Source organism: Sciurus vulgaris, assembly GCF_902686455.1.
Source record: "Sciurus vulgaris genome assembly, contig: HiC_scaffold_442_arrow_ctg1, whole genome shotgun sequence".
NCBI lineage: Eukaryota > Metazoa > Chordata > Mammalia > Rodentia > Sciuridae > Sciurus > Sciurus vulgaris.
The window spans coordinates 4,423,237-4,439,303 of record NW_027632595.1 but is presented as its reverse complement, the minus strand read 5'-3'; the positions used below and the strand labels follow the sequence as shown (position 1 = coordinate 4,439,303).

At 40.5% G+C, this 16,067-nt stretch overlaps 1 pseudogene across 1 annotated transcript in view; it reads right to left on the bottom strand.

Annotated features, from left to right (window-relative positions):
• Positions 1-4,368: 4,368 nt before the first annotated feature.
• Positions 4,369-16,067, bottom strand: part of LOC306652682 (chromodomain-helicase-DNA-binding protein 1-like) — a 77,378-nt pseudogene continuing 65,679 nt past the window's right edge. The window contains exon 19 of the transcript in view: positions 4,369-4,640. The product of the transcript in view is annotated as a chromodomain-helicase-DNA-binding protein 1-like (transcript). The remainder of the gene's footprint in view (positions 4,641-16,067) is intronic.

The window sequence follows — 16,067 nt, the reverse complement described above, 5'->3', positions numbered from 1 at the left end:
TGAGAGATGACAGAGCTCTGGTCACAAGCTTTAATACCAATCAGGTGAAGGAGAGCTCATAAAGTGGTGACAGGCCATTTTCTTCTCATAGGAAGTCTAATCTGTTTGTAAAGAGAAAAACGACCTGTTTTGTTGATGCCTTCCACTGGTAAGGTAATTGAGGAGGTGGAAAGAAAACTAGCATTTGAATCTTGAGTTCAAGTCAGGCTCTACTCCTGACTATATGTAGGGGGGTTTTGACCTGCTCCATTTCCAACCTGGGCCGGTTCACTCCTCCTTAGGCATCCTGGTAGCCCCCTGCTCCCAGGAGGTCACCATATTTATGCCGAACTTAGTGTGGACACCCAATCGGCATAGCACACTACAGCACAGACCTCCTGGACTCAAACAATCTTCCCACATCAGCCTCCCAAGTAGCTGGGACTACTTGGCACCCACATGCCTCATTACTCATCGTTTCTTGGGATTGGCGAGGCCCCCCAGGTTCCTGATTTGGTAAGAGCCTCTTCATATTCTGTGTGCTGACAGTCTTGTGAGGGTAATCATAGGACCTCTTTCTTCTTTGTTCATCCTAATTGTCCTAATCCCCAAGAAAAGGCACACACTGCTGCTGACTCGAGTTACATGCCCCCCCTGCCAGCGGCTGTACCTTCCCCTTTGGTTCTCTTGGTGAATTCATATAAGGGATTGATCCTCCCAAATTCAGAATCAGGTCTCCCTCTGTGAAGATTTTTACGTGAGACACCATGCAGGACAAATGGCTGTGATGTAACAACTCACAGAATTTCCCCCGTGAAGAACTAAAATATATTGGATCCTAAACACCTCTTTGTTTGTCATAAGATAGACTCCCTTTGTCCTCCCATGGGGCCCCTATCTTAGGCTTAGGGATACTCATTGCAAGTTACTTTACAGTCCTTCCCTTTGTTCTTGAAAGATTTGTTTACTCCAATCTCCCCCCTAGGCAGAGAGCTCCGCAGCTCACAGCTGTAGAGGCACATCTCTCACAGAGTGGGCTTAAGGTGGAACCAAAACACAAGAAAATACCCCCCCAGGTCTTCACTTCAAGCATTATAACTTCTGAGGATGAGGAGACAGACACCAATAATAACAAAGGGCTTCCACTATCTGCTCCTCCCCCTCTATACCCTTGGAGTGAATTGCCCTCTCTCGCTCCCTCTGGAGTTTCCTCCATAAAGCACGGAGCTTTAAAAGGGTCTTCTTTTTCTCCTGAGAATCCATTTGCAGTGTACCCCATCAATTTGGTCCCTGATGGGGTGGAAGGTCTTGGATTCCCCACCCCACTCCAAGACATGGCCCCCCTTAAGAAGGCAGAAGGGTTTAGTGCCACCAGCACCCTTTATCCTATACTAACAGTGATGTATGCCTGTTTAAAGGGAGTTCCAACAGAGAATGTAGATCCAAAAAGTTTACTCTCTCAGACTATAGAAGAAAGTGAAACAAACCCTGTAGTTCCCCCCACCCTGGGGAAAATGGTGAAGAAAATATGGCAGAGATAGCAAAAGGTGATACCTCTCCAGCTACTTCTCGTTCTCTGTAAGTAACTGGAGAAAAGGACATTCCTCAGCAATAAATATAGGTGGAGAAACCTAATCATACTCCTCATGGCCTCTTCCCCACCCTAAATGACCCTAAACAGCCCAACAGCCTGTGGCCTGTTGCAGTAAGGGGTATAATATAGCATCCCCATTCCTCAAAAGTAGTGGCAAATAATGTTTCATGATTTTCTACATTCAAACTTAACCTGATTTCTCAACCAGGAAAGAGGGTTAAAAGGTCCTAGGAAATTTCCCCTGCCTGCCCTTGCAGAAGACTTCATTGGAATATAAACTGCAGCAGTCTCAGCATGGGACCAACCTGAGAATGAAGAAAAAAGTGTCCATTTTAAACTTCTTCTGGGCTGCAACACAGAACTAACTCACTTTCTCTCTCCCACTCCCTTCCTCTCATCCCTTCTCTCTGCTTTCCTCTTCCTCACTCTTTTATGCTACAATTGATGGTCATTGTTATTTTTTCTAGGATTCTTATTTTGTATTTTTCTTAAATGCTATATTTTTGAGCTCATAGATTTGATCCTACATACCTAGGTTAATAATTTTTTGATCAGTTTTATTTCCATCCAACTCAAGTAATTTTTAAACCTCTGTTACATTGCAATGGAGATAAATGTTACAAAAGCTTTGCTTTTGTGTTATGTGTATATGTTATTGTCTAATATTGTATTGTCTATGTATTTACCTGAAAAATTGATATGAATAATAAGTGTGCATAAAATTAAAATTTAAAAAATGGATCCAAATACTTTTAATTTACATGATTTAAAAAGGTTCAATTTAATATGGGTAAACTAATAAAAGTTAAATGTATTTGAAATTAACTTTCAAATCTCTAGGTGGTCAAACTAAGAAAATGTTGATGTGTATAAATGTCTAACACCAGTTGTTTCTAGGACTTTTCTTCAACAGGAAAGAGCCAGCAAATATTGTTCAATACTCTTCTGATACATTGGTCTTACAGTAAAATAAGTAAATTAGGCTTAACATATATAAGATTACTAAAATGTGCTTGTTAGCGACATCTGATTAATTTGCAAAGTTAAAATGCTAATTGTTAAATAACATCAAGTACTCTTAACTCCTTTAATTCCATGGGTATCGTACTTAAACATTGTTGGTGTTTTCAAAGATTGGTGAATAAAAAAGGTTTAAAATTGTTTGTGTTAACACTATAAACAATGTAACTGAGAGTTAAGTCCCAACAGGTGCAATTCTGTATACAAAGAACTCCAAAAGTTTCAACTATGTTTCAATTAGAGTACTACAAACAACAAAGTGTTTAATATTGTTCAAATGGAGTAATTTAGCTAAATTCAGAAATTTCAGGATCACCTTTCTTTTAACATCAGGCCCCTGACCCTTGCTCCCTTTGTTTTTCCTCTTACCATCACTGTGGAGCCAGCACTTGTTTTGAATCTTGGTCTGAAATGGCCAGGAGCAGAAGCATCTCTGGTTGCCAAGGGAACCGTGACACCACTGCACTGTCTGTGGTGCAGCCACAAGGTCATAGAATCCACTCCTCAACCAGGTGGCTGGCCTAAGGCCTGGAGAAAGCCTCTGGGGAGACAGAGAAAGTATTTTCTCCAACGGGACCCTCAGGGCCCTTCGCATCCACCATGCCCAAACCCTGCCCCATCCACTTCAAAGAGAGTCACTCTCCCATCTTTTGCTTTCATGGCACAGGATCACTGGAAATCTACTGAGACCATTTTCAGAGTGGAACGGATTGAAGTTTAATGATTGAGAGACCCCAGATATGACTCTCAGCCACTTATCTCACTCCATTTAATCATGAGAGAAAGAGCTGCAAACGTAACTAGCAGCAGATGGACATTGGATGAGGATTTTTTTTTTTTTCCTACCAGCAAATATCAGTCCTGGGACCCCAGACCCCTTGAGCCATCACCACTTCCCTTTGCCTGTTTTGATTTATTGAAAGCATCTGGCTGAGTTGCTGAGGCATTCCCTATTTTAGGAAAAAAGCTTTGCCAAGGAGAAACACCTTCCTCTACCTCCTCCATCAGTGAGATGGTAGGCAAGATCCAGCACTTCTAATGGGTTGTGGCTTTTGCCCAGATATCTCCTGCTTAGAAATTTTCCAACGAAAATGACAGGAGGAAACAGGACTGAGGAAGGAATCAGCAGATTGTGATTGAAATGACTAGGGATCCATGTGCAAATGATCCCAGAATTCCCCCTTCCTACTCACCACCTAAGCATATTCTGTTTCCCAAATATGCCTGCCTCTCCTCCTGCCTCCTGGCCTCCATGCTCACTGTCATCATTTTCTGCTCAGTGATGAGCTGCAAGTCTTTTCCACTTTCAACAGACAGGGGTAAACTTTTCCCCTCACGACGTACCCCTAGATTGTGGGTCCTGACGTGCACAAAAGGTTTCTTGCAGGATTGCTGTGAAAATGAAGATGAAGAATTTCTTAGAAATTTGTTGTTTTGTCTGGGGATGGGTTTTCTGCAGAGAATTTGACAGAGTCAGACCAGTAGATGATCTATAGGGTAGCTAAAAGGGGTTCCACTGAAGCTGAAGAAGTAGCTCCTTTTGGAGAGGCTCACCTAGTATGTGCAAGGTCCATGGTTCAAATCCCTGGCCCCTTAGAGGGGGGAAAAAGTCTTATTTGTAGGCTAACCCTCCTTCATCTCAACTGTTTCTCCTCTTTTCATCAACTCAATCAGGACGTTTGAAAAAGTACCAGTTGAAAAAGTACCAGATGCAAGTCTTTTCCTATCAAACTTTCAGCATGGAGCTGTGGTGAAAGTTAGTAGTGCTTCCCAGATCACCTGCAGTTCTTAAGAGGAGGTGTTCCTTGAGGTGAGTCAACTCGCAGGAACTGATAGGTCAGATCGATCTTATGAGTGTCCTCATGGGGGTATATCCTCAGCAAGTTCTCGAAGATGATGATGCTCACCAGGTTGCAATGGCAGAAACTTCCAATGACAACCACACTTGTCTTTGTCAATGACCAGTCTTCTTGGGCACACTCCACACTCTGTGCAAGTGAAGTGAACTTGCACACCTCAGCACTTTCCACGTGAAACTCAATGTCATCTGAAAAAGCAAGAGGTGAGGACCAAAGATAGCTGCCCTTGGCCCTGGCTTTTCCCAGTAAGTTTTTCTTTGCATTGGGTTGCAAATGACTTGAAGTCAAATTCTATGATTTGGGGATAAATTTGTGTTACATCTTGCTGATAGAAACGGGGACTTTGCAACCTAGTCTCCCAGTATTATTGGAGGTCCAGTGTCAACAGGAATGAAGCCCTTTCACAGACTGTTTTTAATTTTGATGGAGATTCTCAAGAGATGCAGTGTAGAACTGGGTGAAGGATATGGTGTTCTCACGTGCACCATGATTCTGGGAATGAGTGGATTGTGCTTTGCAGGGTCAGGAATGACACAAGAAGTCCTATTTGAAAGAAGTCACACTGAAAGAAGGCAAGCAGAGACATTTGGCCTGTGGTGTATTGGTGGTGGATATAAAGAAGTCCATAAAATAATAAGGACATGAAAATTTGAAAAAGCTTGATGATACACACTTTCTGCTCACTAAATCTATCACACTTTTGGATGTTCTTTAATGTATTCTGTTTTGATATTCAGGTTTTGCCTGCAAATATCGATCCTAGGACCCCAGACCCTGTGAGCCATCAGCAGTTTCCTTGGCATATTTTGATTTATGGACAGCATCTGGCTGAGTTTCTGAGGCATTTCCTTATTTAGGGAAAAGGCTTTTCCCAGGAGAAACACTTTCCTCTACTTTGCCTGTAGGAGGAGCAGCTAGCTCTGGTGCAGGTAAGTCCTCCTGAGTGAAGACCCCCAGACTCTGGGAGTTAGGGGGGAAGCAGGTTGGTGGCGAGCACCCTGCAAACTAGTTTATTGCAAGTTTCTTGCCCATCCACAATGTGCCATGGGGGATCAGACCACTAGGATCTTATACAGTTTCCCTTGGCAAAACTAGGTCAAATTGGGGCAGTTTGATACACTCCTAGGTTGGAGAATTGGAATGCTCCTCTCTGTAAGTTTACACACTTCAGACCTTAACTGCTTTTAGACAAGGATTTCTCCCAACATTGCATGACATTTCATTGAAGAAAAACTAAAAATTCTTCCAATAAAGAATAGTGGTGGCACAGACACATACAGTGCTTCCTGATGTTTCCACAGATGAAGTCACACTGACTGGAGTATGGCTGCATGTGAAAATAGGGGCTGGGGGACTCAGTGGAGAGTCAGCACAAAGAGTCTGCTGCCAGATAAAACCCAGAAATACTGGATTTTAGAATGAGAAAAACATCCACAAAGGAAGAGCACAAAGATATGGCAATGAAATCTGGCTGAGTGGAATATAAAAATCTCCAATCTAGTCAGCTGTGAAGAATCCCACCAAACCAATTAGTCAATTCAGAAAAGAAGTGGGCCATGAGCCATGCATGTTGGTCAAGTTCAGTGGGGATCTGACATGGAGACCTCACCACTGCTGAAGCATATCACACAGAGGAAGCTATACCCCAAAAGGACCCACACCAAAGAGGGTATCCTTCTAAATGCATGCAAAATTTCAGCCTATTAACACACACAACATGAGAAAACAATAAGACCCCTACAAAATTTTCATAGTTCCCCATTAACTGCATCTAAGGACACTTTTTTTCGAACATCCACTAAGGAAATGAAATGGAAAATTACTGATTATACCCTAACCACAAAGGTCCCATTCTAGAAGGTAGCTATTTGGTTAAAAGTTAAATATAAGACTCATTTGAGACTATTATCTGCCTCAATATAGACAATGATTTCAAGGGATGATGGAAGCTTTATCCTGGCATTAATGACTGGTACTATGAAAACAGAATTTTGCACCATTGGGAATAACCACTCTTGGACATAAATGATATCAGTGGCAATCTCACTTACATATGTTCATAATTTTAACTGTTTCTTTATACATCTTATAGTCAATGTTCTCATAAGTGAGGTTTTACCAATGAAATCATAAACAATATTCAGAAAAAAAATGCTTTGGAGGAGATCCAAGATGGCAGACTAGAGGGCGACTGAATCTCCCATCACTCCAGAACCCAGGATTCAAGAAGAGGAGGCAATGAGAGACTCGGAATAACATAGAGCTGTGGGGTGAGTCTCTCCCACCAGGTGAAGCTTGGTCCAGGTGGCAGGCCCAGACAGGGACAGATTCTCTGAGCAGGACAGGGCAGGTAAAGTCTTCCCCAGGCAGCCCTACACCCTCTGATGGCAGGCTCCTTCCACCACAAGCTTCTTGGAGCAGGCAGCCCAGTGAGAGCCTTTCTGCACAGAGCCAGCTCCAAGCCCCAGACCCAGTGGTGGGCCCAGGCCCGCAGGGGCTTCTGGGACCAGGGCAGGACATCAAGAGATTTCCCCAAGCAGCCCTGCTTCCTCCCACAGCAGGCTCCTTCCACCACCAGCTTCTTGGAGCAGGCAGCCCAGTGAGAGCTTTTCCACACAGAGCCAGCTCCAAGCCCCGGACCCAGCGGTGGGCCCCAGCCTGCAGGTGGCTTCTGGGATGAAGGCAGGACAGGGAAAGGATTTCCCCTAGCACCCTGGCTCCCCCAGGCAGGGAAGACCCTGTCTATAGCCAGCTTCTAGGAGCAGGACTGTCAAGTGAGAGGATTCCCATGCAGAACCATACCCCAGCCATGGACCCAGTAGCGAGCTAGAGGCAGCTTTCTTTGGAAACACTGCATTATCAAGTTCCTCCAAGACTTCAGGCTACTGAAGGCTGGGAGGTGATATGCTGGAAATCTACAGGGATACTATAAGCCTAAGAGGAAATCTGCAATATCTCAGAGTCCCACTGATATCTGACCAATATGAGAAAACAAGGGAAGAAAATATTCCAAACAAACCTAGGTACTATATCAATAAAACCCAAAGACAGCACAGCAGAAGAAATGTCAGAAAGGGAGTTCAGAATTAAAACAATCAGGGAAGTAAACGAGGAGATGAAAGAGCAAATGCAGGCATTGAAGGAAGACATGAAAAAGCAAATGCAGGCATTAAATGACTGCAACAATGAACAGTTAAAAGACCAAATATGGGAAGCAAAACATCATTTCAATAAAGAGTTAGAGATACTGAGAAAAAAAAAAAACAAGCAGAAATCCTTGAAATGAAGGAAACAATAAACCAAGTTAAAAACTCCATAGAAAGCATAAAAAATACGATATAACACCTGGAAGACAGAACCTCAGACATTGACGACAAAATATTTAATCTTGAAAACAAAGTTGACCAAATAGAGAAGATGGTAAGAAATCATGAACACAATCTACAAGAATTATTGGATATTATGAAAAGGCCTAATTTAAGAATTATTGGTATTGAGGAAGGCTTAGGGAAACAAACCAAAGTAATGAACAATCTGTTCAATGAAATAATATCAGAACATTTCCCGGATCTGAAGAATGAAATGGAAAACAAGGTACAAGAGGCTTATAGGACTCCAAACAAACAAAATTACAACAGACCCACACCAAGGCACATTATTATCAAAATGCCCAACATACAAAATAAAGACAGAATATTAAAGACCATGAGAGAAAATAATCAAATTACATTCTGTGGGAAACCAATAAGAATATCAGGAGATTTTTCAATCCAGACCCTAAAAGTTAAAAGGGCCTGGAACAACATATACCAAGCCCTGAAAGAAAATGGATGCCAACCAAGAATTTTATACCCAGCAAATCTTACTTTCAGATTTTATGAGATAATATCCTTCCATGACAAACAAAAGCTAAAAGAATTTACAAAAAGAAAGGCAGCATTACAGAACATTCTCAGCAAAATATTCCATGAGGAAGAGATAAAAAACAATGGTGCAAATCAGCAATGGGGGAAACTAGTCTATAACCAAATAAAGGAGAAACCAAATCATGTGAAAAAACAATAATGAGTCAAATGACTGGGAATATAAATCATATCAAAATAATAACCCTGAATGTTAATGGCCTAAAATCATCAATCAAAATATATAGACTGGCAGATTGGATTAAAAACAAAAATCCAATATGCTGCCTGCAAGAGACTCATCTCATAGAAGGAGATACCAACAGACTAAAGGTGAACGGGTGGGAAAAAACATGCCATTCACATGGACACAGCAAAAAAGTTGGAGCATCCATCCTCCTATCAGATAATGTGGACTTCCAGTCAAAACTAGTCAGAAGGAATAAAGAAAGACATTACATACTGCTTAAGGATAGCATAAATCAGCAAGACATAACAATCATAAATATCTATGCCTCAAACATTGCCTAATCCATGTACGTCAAACAAATCCTTCTCAATTCCAGAAATCAAATAGAACACAACGGAATTATACTAGGCTATTTCAACACAACTCTCTCACGACTGGATAGATCTTCCATCAAAAAACTGAACAAAGAAACCATAGATCTCAATAACACAATCAACAATTTAGACTTAATGGACATATATAGAATGTAAATCCAATAAAGAAAGAATATACTTTCTTATAAGCAGCACATGGATCCTTCTATAAAATAGACCATATTTTTTGCCACAAAGCTACTGTTAGCAAATACAAGAAGATAGAGATACTACCTTGTATTCTATCAGATCATAATGGATTGAAATTAGAAACAAATGACAGAATAAGAAACAGAAACTTCTCCAATACCTGGAGATTAAATAATATGCTATTATATGTTGAATGGCTTACAGAAGACTTCAGGAGGGTAAAAAAATTCTTAAAAGTAATCGAGAAACAAGACACATAATATCAAAATCTCTGGGACCCTACGAAAGCAGTACTTATAGGAAGATTTATTTCATGGGGCACATTCAACAAAATAAGTACAAATCAATAAATAAATGACTTAAAACTACAGCTCAAAGCCATAGAAAAAGAAGAGCAGACCAACACCAAAAGTAGAAGACAGGAAATAGTTAAATCAGAGCCAAAATCAACAAAACTGAAACAAAAGACACAATCGGAAAAATTAACAAAAAAATGGTTGGTTCTTTGAAAAAAAAATTGATAAACCCTTACCCACACTAACAAAGAGAAAGAGGGAGAAAACTCAAATTATGAAAATCCTGAATGAACAAGGAATTATCACAAGAGACACAAGTGAAATACAAAACATAATTAGGAGCTATTTTGAAAATCTATATTCCAACAAAACAGAAAACCTTGAAGACATCAACAAGTTTCTAGAGACATATGAATTACCTAAACTTAACCAGGAGGACATACACAACTTAAATAAATCAATTTCAAGCAATGAAATACAGGAAGTAATCAAAAGCCTACCAACAAAGAAAAGCCCAGGTCCAGATGGGTTCTCAACCGAGTTCTACAAAACCTTTAAAGAAGAGCTCATTCCAATACTCCTCAAATTGTTCCATGAAATAGAAGAGGAGGGAACCCTCCCAAACTCATTCTATGAAGCCAATATCACCCTGATACCTAAACCAGACAGAGACACATTGGGGAAAGAAAATTTCAGACCAATATCCTTAATGAACATCGACGCAAAAATTCTCAATCAAATTTTAGCAAATCGCATACAAAAATATATTTAATAGATAGTGCACCACAATCATGTGGGTTTTATCCCAGGGATGCAAGGTTGGTTCAACATCTGGAAATCTGTAAATGTCATTCACCATATCAACAGGCTTAAAGTCAAGAATCACATGATTATTTCAGTAGATGCAGAGAAATGATTTGATTAAATACAGCATCCCTTCATGCTCAAAACACTAGAAAAAAGAGGGATAGTGGGAACATTCCTTAATATTGTAAAGGCCATCTACGCTAAGCCCATGGCCAATATCATTCTAAATCATGAAAAACTGAAAGCATTCCTGGAACAAGGAACAAAAACTGGAACAAGGCAGGGATCTCCTCTTTCACCACTTCTATTCAACCTCGTCCTTGAAACTCTAGCCAGAGAACTTAGACAAACCAAAGAAATTAAAGGGATACAAATAGGAAAGAAGAACTCAAACTATCCCTGTTCACTGATTACACGATTATATATTTAGAGGAACCTGGAAATTCCACCAGAAAACTTTTAGAACTCATAAATGAATTCAGTAAAGTAGCAGATTACAAGATCAGTGCTCATAAATCTAATGCATTTTTATGCATAAGTGATGAATCTTCAAAAAGAGAAGTTAGGAAAACTGTCCCATTCACAATAGCTTCAACAAAAAATAAAATACTTGGGAATCAATGTGACAAAAGAGGTGAAAGACCTCTACAATGAGAACTACAGAACACTAAAGAAAGAAATTAAAGAAATATTAGAAGATGGAAAGATTTCCCATGTTCTTGGATAGGCAGAATGAATATTGTCAAAATGGCCACACTACCACAAGTGCTATACAGATTCAATGCAAGTTCAATTAAATCCAAATGACATACCTTACCAAAATAGAGCAAGCAATTATGAAATTCATCTGGAAAAATAAGAAACCCAGAATAACTAAAGCAATCCTTAGCAGAAAGAGCAAAGCAGGGGATATTGCAATACCAGATCTTCAACTCTACTACAAAGGGATAGTAACAAATATGGCATGGTATTGGTACCAAAATAGACGTAGATCAATGGTACAGAGTAGAGGACATGGACACAAACCCAAATATATACAATTTTCTCATACTAGACAAAGATGCCAAAAATATGCAATGGAGGAAAGATAGCCTCTTCAACAAATGGTGCTGGGAAATCTGGAAATCCATATACAACAGAATGAAATTAAACCCCTATCTCTCACCTTGCACAAAAATCAACTCAAAATGAATCAAGGACCTCAGAATCAGACCAGAGACCCTGCATCCAATTGAAGAAAAATTAGGTCCAAATCTTCAACTTCTTGGCTTAGGATCAGACTTCCTTAACAGGACTCCCATAGCACAAGAAATAAAAGCAAGAATCAACAACTGTGATAGATTCAAACTAAAAAGCTTTCTCTCAGCAAAGGAAACTATAAGCAATGCGAAAAGAGAGCTTACATAGTGGGAGAAAATCTTTGCCACTCATACTTCAGATAAAGCGCTAACTTCCAGAATCCATAAAGAACTCAAAAAACTCTACACCAAGAATACAAATAATCCAATCAACAAATGGGCTAAGGAAATGAACAGGCACTTCACAGAAGAAGATGTGCAAGCAATCAATAGATATATGAAAAAATGTTCAACATCTCTAGTAATAAGAGAAATGTAAATCAAAAGTACCCCAAGATTCCATCTCACCCTGATTAGAATGGTGATTATCAAAACACAAGCAACAATAGGTGTTGGCGAGGATGTGGGGAAAAAGGTACACTCATACATTGCTGGTGTGTTTGAAAATTAGTGCAGCCACTCTGGAAAGCAGTATGGAGATTCCTCAGAAATGTTGGAAAAGAACCAATATTTGACCCAGCTTTCCCATTCCTTGGCCTATACCCAAAGGACTTAAAATGAGCATACTACAGAGATACAGCCACATCAATGTACATAGCTGCGCAATTCACAATAGCTAGATTGTGGAACCTACCTAGATGCCCTTCAATTTATGTATGGATAAAGAATCTGTGGCATATATATATACAATGGAATATTACTCCACCATAAAGAATAATAAAATTATGGCATTTGCAGGCAAATGGATGAAATTGGATAATATCATGCTAAGTGAGATAAGCCAAGCTCAAAACACCAAAGGACAAATTATCTCACTGATTAGCAAATGATGACACATAATGGGGGGTGTGAGGGGTTATTGTTAGGGTCAGGGTTAGGTTTAGGGTGAGGGTTAGGGAGGGAGGCAAGTATGGAAGAAGGAAGGATCATATAGAGCTAGAAGAGAGGTGGGATGGTGGGGGGAAGTGAGAAAAATAACACAATGAATCAAACAACGTTCCCCTATGTAAATTTATGATTACACAAATGGTAGGCCTTTACTCCATGTACAAACAGAGAAACAACATGTATCCCACTTGTTTACAATTAAAAAAAAAACACTGAAAAAATAGAACCATAAAAACAGGAATAAAATTAAGCAGTGAATTGGCACTAGCCTTCTCTCAATCACCTGTGAGGCTCCAGAGGACTCCCATGTGATTCCTGCAACATTCTGCTTTTGTGTTCCGGTTTTTTGTTTTTATCTCTTTCCTGGAATTCATCCCCATATATACACCCAATTTATAAAAATATTATGCTATGGCATCATGTTATGAAAATGAACAGCCAAAGCCTCAACAAAAGATGCTTTTGGGAAAGTAAGCCCAGCTAAAATATTACATACAAAAGTAAAGAACATGGCAGAGCTTCCTCCTCAACACATAGAATAGTAGATGACAGCCTTTCCCTCATTCTTCCTCACTTCCTCAGATGCACTTTGGTTATCCTGAAGACACAGTGACATCTCACATGTAGGTACCAAGGAGACGTGGTCTCCAGGTGCTCCCAGTAAAGGCATCTATCTCCCTCTATGAGTCTCAAGGAGGAGGAGGCTTTTGTCACCAGAGTCATAGCCTCAAAGTGTCCTCAGTCTTAGTTTCTTTCCCCTGTGGGCACAGGACATCCATCCCTGGCAGGCAGATGATTTGAGAGGATCAGGAAAAGTCACACTGAGAACCACTTGCTGGTCACTGTGGGCAAAACAGGACACTTGAGGCTCACTGTTTACCGGTGCCCCTGCACCCCCTTGTGGCAGTTTGATAAAGCTCTGAAATTCATGGTTTTGATTTTTCTAGGCCATGATTTTGGTAACTTGGGGATAGGAACGACAGTAGAGTAAAACAGACATTCCTTACCTACATTTATGACTGCGATGACCAATGTGATCCTACAATATGTACAATCAGAAAAATAAGAAATTATATTCCATTTTTGTATGATTTACCAAAATGCATAAATGCATTCTACTGCCATGTGTAAATAATTAGAAGAAATTTTAAAAATTTAAAGAAAACAGCAATAAAGCCCACCATTCCATGTTTGATGAGAAAGTATGGTGATATTAAAAAGCAAAACATATGGTAGACAGACCAAAGTTCATTGATTTCTAATATTTCAGCAATAGTTTTTTGAAAAAATTGGAATTTGAAACTAGATTTAGAAATAATTATAAACAGTAACATTTATAACACCCCCAAAATTGAAAATTTTAAATAAGTTATAAATTAGAATTATGCTTTCAGATAACTAAGAAATGAAATTAAAAAAAAAAAACAAAGCAAAATATAAATAATTTTAGAGATATTCCTTGTTCAAGTCTCTACATAGGATGATATTTACTCAAATTTGATTAATGAATAGGTGCAATCACTCTCAAATATCCAGTGAACTCTTTCTGAATTTAGAATAGATGGCCAGACTGCAGAAGGATCAAAAATGAACTTCCACATCTGGATCCCAATGGCTGTTAGAAAGCTGAAGCAGTGACACATGCCTGTAGTTCCAGTGGCTCAGGAAGTTGAGGTGGAAGGATTGAGAATTCCAAGCCAGAATCAGCAAAAGCAAGATTTTAAGCAACTCAGTAAGACTCTGTATCTAAGTAAAACACAAAATAAGACTGGGAATGTGACTCAGTAGTTGAGTGACCCTGAATTTAAACCCTGGTATGAAAAGAAAAAAAAAAAAAAAAAAAAACAGAAAACAAAAACAAAAACAAAAAACTAAAATAACAACCACAAATACCCCACAGCTTGGATATAATGCTGCCCAAAACAGAATGGACTTTGTCTGGGAAATAAAACACAGAAAGAGTTTGCTGAACCCCAGGAGAGGGGTGAACCCTGAGCACCTGCCAAAGAACACGATGCTCAAATCTGCACTGGTGTTTGGTACATTCTTCTCTTTGAGGGTAAAACTGCATACTTTAGGCCAGGTACACTAGTGAACACATATAATCCCACCAAATGTGAGGCTGAGGCAGGAGGATGGAAATTTCAAGGCCAGTCTCAGTGACCTTGTCTCAAAATAAAAAAATAGAGGGTTGGACATATAGCTCAGTGGAAAAGTGCCCTTGGACAGATACTGAAACCCCAGTACCAAAAGAAAAAAGAAAAGCAGTGCTGTTTTTAGAGATGCAGTCTGGAGGCAATATTACTGTTCTTAGAAATCCATAGGACAGGCCTTGACTGGCAAAATCTGAGGTAGTGGATCTGTAAACCAGGCACTGCCCTACTTTGTGGCCTACACACAGCACCATACAATCCAAGTGGCTCTTGGGGCTTACCTCTCCAGGAGGAAAGGTTCAGGAACCTATGGTGGGGTCTGTGCCACCAGGAAGCTGCCTATCTCTGCTGACACAACACTTGCACATAGACCTTCCTCCAGGTACAATTCTGGGGACTGCTGCTCAGGTGGGTTGGTAAAGCCTGCAAGTAAAGAAAGTCCAGAACCCACTGGTGGGATCAGGAGTGTGGTCCATGTGTGACACCACACAGCCTCAAGTGGGGAGGCAGACACAGCATCCAGCCCACTATCCTGGGCCCCTAGAGACAGAATCAGCATGTTAGGCCTCCACCTACCTCTCTGGAAGGATCTGTACCAACATTGATTCCAAAAGTTTTCTCAGGTTTCCAGAGGCCAAGTGATCATGGGATCCACTGACTTCAAACTGTGTTCTGCCATCCCAGTCTCTCTCCACCAAGTGCCACTGAGCCAGAATCTGCTGTGCACTCCCTTCCACCACCATGAGGATGTGCAGTACATTCTGCATCCTTCTTTGGCAGGTGCACAGGAACCTGACCACCAGCCACTGATGTTTCCTTTTTCTCCACTCATACTTGGTCTCTCTGAGGTAAAAATATCACTACCTCACCCTACCTCAACCTGTCTTTCTCTCCCTATAAGATGTGACTGAGAATATCTCAGAATTTGCTTCACTATTAAAGATTATCTGTCATAGCTTAGTCAGCTCTAAGTGTACATAGGTGTAAGAGGAAAGGGCTGGAGAAGGCAGGTTTCTCTCTGTCCTGAGCATATAAGGCAGGACAACCACCTTTGATCTTGTGGCCTCAGATACAGAACCCAGATCTTGGGTGGAGATTGTGCTGGCCTCTCTCCTGCCACAACTGTGAAAAGATTCCCCTGTGTCCAGCTGCCCAAGCCCTGTCTGACCACCTTGTATGTGACTCTGCTCCTGCTTTTTCTGCCTCCTCATTCATCAGAACTTGGAGAGTACTCTGAGAGACAGAAGCAGCCTGTAGTTTGGAAGCAGAGACAGGCCCACAGCCTTAGGGCAGCTGAATGGGAACAGTACAAAAAGACACCCAGGGATTATAGGTGACTTAGTTCTGTAAACTGAAAGGTGTAACAAGAAGAAAATTCAAAAGTCCAAGCCAGGACCACCAGTGTGAAGATTCAGAACAGCAAGAAGAGTAGAAACCCAAAAGTTCTGAGCAGGCAAAGCAGGCAAAGGCAGGCTGTCTGTCAAGAACTGAACACCTTGCTCAACCACACCAACTTCT